Source organism: Capra hircus, unplaced genomic scaffold (genome assembly GCF_001704415.2).
Source record: "Capra hircus breed San Clemente unplaced genomic scaffold, ASM170441v1, whole genome shotgun sequence".
Classification (NCBI taxonomy): domain Eukaryota; kingdom Metazoa; phylum Chordata; class Mammalia; order Artiodactyla; family Bovidae; genus Capra; species Capra hircus.
Window position 1 is genome coordinate 930 of NW_017212124.1, and position 7,768 is coordinate 8,697.

Sequence of the window (7,768 nt, forward strand, 5' to 3'; positions counted from 1 at the left end):
TCCTCCGCTGGTCAGCATCTTCATGAACGTTTACCTGATGATGCAGACGACCTCTGAGACCTGGGCCCTGTTTGGAGTCTGGAATGCCATTGGTAAGTTGCTTTCTGGGATAAAGAGGTTACTTGAATGACTGAACCCAACATCTTCCTACTATTTCTCCCACACTGTATCAGATGCTATAGAAGGTCTACTGGGCATTTGGAAGTGAGGAGAGCACCTACGTTTCCTTCTCATCGTCTCATCTCCCTACTAGGGTTTCTCATATACTTCGGATATGGGATCCGGTACAGCCTGGCAGGGAACAATCATTCAACAGCCACCAGCCACCAGCCTCCACCTCCCCAGACTCTTGACATAAACACCCCTGGTGCTGAGTCATCTTAACCACAGGACGTAGATGTTGCGTGGAATCCCTCCATGCCCTGGCGGATCTGCTGGTGCAAGGGACACTGTGAGCCTCGGTGGAGTGTGAAGGTGGAGGCATCTAAAGCCCTGTATTTCTTGCTAGTGGACAAAGTGACTGGACCATTGTGCAATTTTTGGTAAACTTTTCAAAGCATACTATACATACTTATTTTTCTTTTCACAGCTATTTGTAAGGCCTCCCCAGACAGCCATTTTGCCTTTTTGCATTTCTTTTCCATGGGGATGGTCTTGATCCCTGTCTCCTGCACAATGTCACACACTTCATTCCATAGTTCATCGGCCACTCTATCTGTCAGATCTACTCCCTTAAATCTATTTCTCACTTCCACTGTATGATCATAAAGGATTTGATTTAGGTCATACCTGAATGGTCTAGTGGTTTTCCCTATTTTCTTCAATTTCCGTATGAATTTGGTAATAAGGAGTTCATGATCTGAGCCACAGTCAGCTCCTGGTCTCGTTTTTGTTGACTGTATAGAGCTTCTCCATCTTTGGCTGCAAAGAATATAATCAATCTGATTTCCATGTTGACCATCTGGCGATGTCCATGTGTAGAGTCTTCTCCTATGTTGTTGGAAGAGGGTGTTTGCTATGACCCGTGCATTTTCTTGGCAAAACTCTATTTGTCTTTGCCCTGCTTCTTTCTGCATTCCAAGGCCAAATTTGCCTGTTACTCCAGGTGTTTCTGGGGGCTTCCCTAGTGGCTCAGATGATAAAGCATCTGTCTGAAATGCAGGTGACCCGGGTTCGACCCCTGGGTTGGGAAGATCCCCTGGAGAAGGAAATGGCAGCCCACTCCAGTATTCTTGCCTGGAAAATCCCATGGACTGCAGAGCCTGGTAGGTTACCGTCCATGGGGTCGCAAAGAGTCAGACATGACTGAGTCACTTCACTTCACTTCACTTCCAGGTGTTTCTTGACTTCCTACTTTTGCATTCCAGTCCCCTATAATGAAAAGGACATCTTTTTTGGGTGTTCATTCTAAAACGTCTTGTAAGTCTTCATAGAATCGTTCAACTTCAGCTTCTTCAGCGTTAGTGGTTGGGACATAGACTTGGATTGCTGCTAAGCTGCTAAGAAACTTGAGTAGTGTCCAGGGAACTTTCTCTCCTTATATGCGTTACTTCCTGGTCACGTACTGATTTTGTTGCACTGGCCGTGTTACTGCTTCTCACTGGTAAGCTGGAGATTTTCATGATGGGACAGGAAGGGTGGGGTGTGGAGGGGGATGAGGGGTGGGGAAGGCTTGGGGGAGCAGCATGGTGGGGAGTTAGAACTGGGAAAAATGGTCTGCGGTATGAGAGGCAGGAAGGCAAGACATAGACTGCTATTTCCCACCCTTGGCATTACTGATCTTCTAGGCTGGAACAGCCTTCAGTGTGGGGGCTAACCTGTGCACTGTAGGGTTTTCTTAATTTAATCATTGTTGGATGCGTAGCATCTATGAACTATGTTCATTAGATATGGGTGACACCAAACCCCCCAAATTGTGACAATCAGAATGTCTCCAGGGAGTTTCTTGGTGGCTTCACCTCAGATCACTGGCTCAGTCGTGTCCAACTCTGTGCAACCCCATGGGGTGCAGCATGCCAGGCTTCCCTGTCCATCACCAGCTCCCAGAGCTCGTTCAAACTCATGTCCATCGAGTTAGTCATGCCGTCCGGCCATCTTCTGCCGTCCCCTTCTCCTCCTGCTTTCAATCTTTCCCAGCATCAGGGTCTTTTCCAATGAGTCGATTCTTTGCATCAGTTCAGTTCAGTTCATCAAGTGACCAAAATATTGGAGTTTCAGCTTCAGCATCAATGCTTCCAATAAATAGTCAGGACTGGTTTCCTTTAGGATGGACTGGTTGGATTTCCTGGCTGTCCAAGGGACTGTCAAGAGTCTTCTTCAACACCACAAGTCAAAAGCATCAATTCTTTGGTGCTCAGCTTTCTTTATAGTCCAATTCTCACATCCATACATGACTACTGGAAAAACCATAGCCTTGACTAGACAGAACTTTGTCGGCAAAGTAACGTCTCTACTTAATATGCTGACTAGCGTGGTCACACCTTTTCGTCCAAGGAGCAAGTGTCTTTTAATTTCATGGCTGCAGTCACTGTCTGCGGTGGTTTCGGAGCCCAAGAAAAGAAAGTCTTTCACTGTTTCCATTGTTTCCTTATCTACTTGCCCTGAAGTGAAAGGACTGGATGCCATGACCTTCGTTTTTCCAATGTTGAGTTGTAAGCCAGCCTTTTCCCTCTCCTCTTTCACTTTCATCAATAGGCTCTTCAGTTCCTCTTCACCTTCTGTCATCATGGTGGTGTCATCTGTGTATCTGGTGGTTTAGTGGTTAGGATTCAGGGATTTTGCCGCCATGGCCCAGGTTCATCTGTGGCAAGAGAATGGAGATCCTACAAACCATGGCATGGCCAAAAAAGGAACCCACAACAAAACAAAGAGAATGTCTCCAGACATTGCCAACAGGCCCTTGGGGAACAAAACCACTCCCAGCTGAGAAGCACTTACTTAGACTGACAAGTTTCTCCCTCTGTACTGAGACCAAACTTTTTTTTAATCGAGAGAAAATTTACACAGCATAAAATTAACCATTTAATTATTTCCCCCAATTTTGTTGAGTTAATTGACATCCAACATTGTAAAAGTTTAAAGTGTACCACATGATGATTTGATAGACACGTCTACTGTGAGATGACGGCCGCAGTAAGAAACAAGCTACCTTAAAGTGTACTTAGAGGGACTTAGTACCTTCACAGTGTCGTGTAACCATCACCTGCATCTAGTGCCAAACATTTGCATCACAAGCCAAGGAAACCCTACACCCACTGAGCAGTCACTGTCCATCTATCCACCACCATCAGCCCTCCTGACACTGTAGCCACTGGTCCGCTTTCTGTCTCTATGGATTTGGGCATTTTGGATGTCTCATATTCCATCTTTCCCACAGGACTACTGGTTCTGGGAGCTCCTGAGTCAACCCTGCTTTACAACAGAGTTTCGGTTCTGAGTTTCATCATCGTCTCTGGCTTCATTAAGGGAGACCTGCGCAACTGGAAGCTCACGGAACAGGACTACACATTGGACACGTCTGTATCCAGTGGCACCTCTAGGTTAGGAGGGCTGTCTCGTCCATAGTGACACTAGTGTGACGGATGGTGCAAGTCTGGGAATCTGGTGGGGACTAAAGAGTGGCAACGCACTGCAGGATTCTTGCCTGGAGAATTGCATGGACAGAGGAGCCTGGCAGGCTACAGTCCATGGGGTTGGAAGAGTCAGACATGACTTAGTGACTAAACCACTACCAACGAGACCTGGGCTGATGGATCTAAGTGGTGGGGGTCCTGGAGCCCAGCACTTGTGGTAGGAAGGGAAGAGTCCAGTAGAGATGGCTGAGCTCACCTCACCCATGTTCTTCCTCATTCCTTCTCTCACCATGGGCTGGGGCCTCTGGGTTCCAGAGGGTTTGTACCTTTTTGCTTTGATGGGATTCTCCAGGGAGCAGCTCTGTGTTTCTACACATTTATTGGTTTTGATGCCATTGTCACTAAAGGTAATATAGTCACTGTGCTTCTCATCAGGGGTTTGGGGACAGATTAGGCTGCCCTTGGGCATAGGGGTCGGAAGAAGGATAAGCTGCTTTTGATGGTGCAAGAGGAGAGGGGGTATTGTGCTTTCGCTCCCTGTGTTTTCCTAGCCTAGTACATCCCTGCTTCCTGCAGGGGAAGAAGCCCTCAATCCTCAGCGGTCCATCCCCGTGAGCACCATGATCACGATCTTCATCTGCTTTGTGGTGTGCTTTGGTGTCTCAGCAGCACTCACCCTCACAGTGCCCTACTGCCAGATCCGTCCTGAGAGCCCCTGGCCAGAGGCTTTCCTCCTTGTTGGGTGGGGCCCTGCCAGATATGTCGTGGCTGTTGGCGCCCTCTGTGCTCTTACGTCCAGGTCAGTATCATGGCTTTCTCCCCTCTGACTGTCAGATGCTCAGGTATCCCAGCCCTTGGGATTGAGAGACAAGAGGGAGGACACCTTGACCCAAGTAGACTAGGAAACAGAAGCCCCGGTCCTCCCTTCCCGTCTCTCCATGTCCTCATACACGTTTCCGCTTTCTTTTCCAGTCTCCTAGGTGATGTGTTCCCCATGCCTCGGGGGATGTACGTGATGGCAGAGGATGGAATCCTTTTTCAGGGACTTTCCAGATCCACGACTGCACCCGAATACCCATCATGGCCATCATGTCTTCTGGCATCTTTGCAGGTGGCTAAACAAACCCTTGTTTGATCATTTCCTTACCTTGGATATTTCTGACTGCTTCTCACTCCCTTCCCCGCCTTGTCTGTGCCCTCATCCTAGCAGTCATGGCGTTACTCTTCAAGTTCAGCGATCTGGTGGACCTCCTATCAATCGGGACCCTGCTTGCTGACTCCCTCGTGGTTCTTTCTGTCCTTGCCCTCAGGTGAGACTCCACTACACCTTGGCTGGGGGTCATGAACTCAAGAGGAGCTAAGATTCTTCTAGCTTCGTGTCCTGCATCTGCTGAAGTTGGCAAAGAGTTGGATTAACTGTCTGATATTGGATAAGTATAGGGGCTGCTGTCAATCCTGCCTTAATATCCTTTCACTCGGGTACCAGCCAGATCAGAATTGCAGCAAGAAGGAGAGAACAGAGTAGGAAATTGAGGTGAAGACTGAAGTCAAAGAAAAATCCTCCAGAGCCTGTATCTGAAGCAGGAAATTCAAACATTCTAAAGAGTCTATGGTTCCCTACCAGCACCATCCCCACCCAGAAATCTGGCCAGATTGTCAATGGATATGCCTTCCTGTTTGGTGACCAGTGGGACTTCTTTTTGGTGGTATTCTGAAATTGACAGGATGGGTTGGAAATAGGTGTCTATTTCAGGCAAGAAGTAGTAGAGATATGATGGCCCCTCCTGATGTGGGCAGCCTGAGGAGGGGTGTGACCCGAGGTCCTGACATCTTTGTCTTCTGGGTCCAGCCTGTTCTCCTCCACCTTGACCCTTGGAGTTGTCCTGCTGGCCATCCTGAGCCTGGTCCTGGCCCAGTGGCCCAGCCAGGTGTTCTCTGGAGACCCCGTGCTCACAACAGTGGCTGTGCTGCTGCTGTTCATCACTGGGGTCACAGTCATCATCTGGAGGCAGCCCAGAGCCCCTCTCCTCTTCCATTCAGGGTAGGCGAGAGACTTCCCTGGTGGTCCAGTGGTTAAGAATCTACCTTGCAATGCAGGGCATGTAGGTTAGATTCCAAATCAGGGAATAAATACCCAACCAGGACATGCCACAGGGCAACAAAGCCCATGTCCCACAACTAGAGCAGCCTTGGGCCACAACTCAGTTCCGACACAGCCAAATTGATTAATTTTTTAAAAGTAGGTGACCTTCTGTGCCCAAGCTATCCATCTTGAGTGAATGAAGTCTACCTGCTTTGAGGTCTAAACATCCTTTGCTGGACATGAGAAGATGGGAAATTGCTGAAGCCAACGGACCCTTCCCTGACCCACACTCAGTGCTTCACACACCCAGTTTCAGTAGGCACTGAACACACAGCTTCAAAAGCGCTGGAGCCTTCCTGCCCACATGTGGGTAGGGTCTCCCTTTCAGACGTCTGGGCTGTGTCCAGGGATGAGCTGACTCTGCCCACAGGCCCCTGCTCTGCCTGTCCTCCCTCTGGTGAGCATCTTTGTGAACGTTTCCCTGATGATACAGATGACCTCTGGAGCCTGGATCCAATTCAGTGTCTGGAATGCCATTGGTAAGTGGTTTTCTGGGATTAAAAGACCTCTCAATGGACTGATCCCCATCTTCTTCCTACCACCACTCCCCTAAACTGTGTCAGACACCCTCATAGGAGACCTAGTGAGCAAGTGTGGGGTTCCCTGGTGTCTCAGTGGTAAAGAATCCACCTGCCAATGCAGGAAATATAAGAGACACAGGTTCAATCCCTGGGTCAGGAGGATCCCTGGAGGAGGAAATAGCAACCCACTCCAGTACACTTGACTGGAGAATACCATGGGCAGAGGAGCATGGAGGGCTATGGTCTGTGGGGTCACAAAAGAGCCAGTCATGACTGAGGAACTGAGCATGCACACGAGCGTGTACACGAGTGTGTATCAGTAAGGAGAGCACCTATTTCCCTTCTCACTGTCTCATTTCCCTACTAGGATTTGCCATATACTCTGGCTATAGGATCCGACACAGCCTGGAGGAGAACAATGAGCAACAGCTTCTAGCCTGCACCTTCCAGACTCCTCACCCAAGCATCCCTGCTGCTGAATCATCTTAACCACAGGACACAGGTGCCATGTGGAGTCCCTCCATACGCTAGAGGAATCTTCTGGTTCAAGGGGCACTTTGAGCCTCTATGGACAATGAAGGTGCAATGCATTTAGGGACCTATATTTATTGCCAGTGGACAAATGACGTACATGCTGATTAATTTTTAAGTTTTCTTTTCAGACCACGATACACATACCAAAAGGGCATGCTTTGTGAGTGTGCAGCAAGATGATATTTCACAAAGAATGTATAACAATGTAAGCAGCTACTGGGGAAAGAAATAAAATATGAACCTGCTCATGCAAAGCTCCGACTTGTGCTTCTTTTTTAGCAAAAATGCAGAGATGGCTGTCTGGGGAGGAAAGGCAGGTGACTGTGTACTGTGTCCAGTGCTGCCCCTGAAATATAGGACAGAGGCAAGTTGGAAGGAAAAGGAAGGGAACAGATGCCCTGGGCTAACAGTAACACAAGAAAGTTAGGGCGGCTATATTACCACCAGAAAGCAGACCCTAAGAAAGGAGAAGAACAGACAGAGTGGATCATGTCATCATGGTGAAATGATCGCTTTTATCTTTTCCCCAGCTTTCTGGAGACATAGTGTCATCTTTTGTAAATGACTACTATTTCTCTTTACTTTTCTGTCACAGACTCTTGGAGTTACACAGTAGAGTCGATGATGAAAAGTTCCTAATTGGAAAAAAACCAATACCTGCATTGTCAGAGGTGAGGGAAAGAAGTAGTAAGTAGTGATTTATTGATAAATGACTACAACTGGGTGGAACTAAAAGACAGGAAAGGAAACGGGATAGTCACGTGAAAGAGTTACTGCAGAACAGAGTGCCTGACACTGAGATTATGCACATTCAAGATGCTGATAATAGTGAACCAGAGGGTTGTTTGTGGGAATGAGCAATGGCAGTAGAGTGAAGGAGGGATACAGGTCAAGAAACTGAGTAGCAAGGTATTAGATAAATGAAAATACAGTGGAGGTGGACGGACAGAATTAGGAATATCACAACCTTGCCAGTTCTCATGACAGTACAGGCTTAG

General features: G+C 48.0%; 1 long non-coding RNA gene across 1 annotated transcript; it reads left to right on the forward strand.

Moving 5' to 3' along the window:
- The first annotated feature begins 363 nt into the window (after positions 1–363).
- On the forward strand, positions 364–5,102 carry LOC108635224. The gene is made up of 5 exons (XR_001917766.1): positions 364–542; positions 3,377–3,539; positions 4,149–4,371; positions 4,545–4,683; positions 4,883–5,102. It is a non-coding gene; the product is annotated as an uncharacterized LOC108635224 (long non-coding RNA).
- The last annotated feature ends 2,666 nt before the right edge of the window (positions 5,103–7,768 follow it).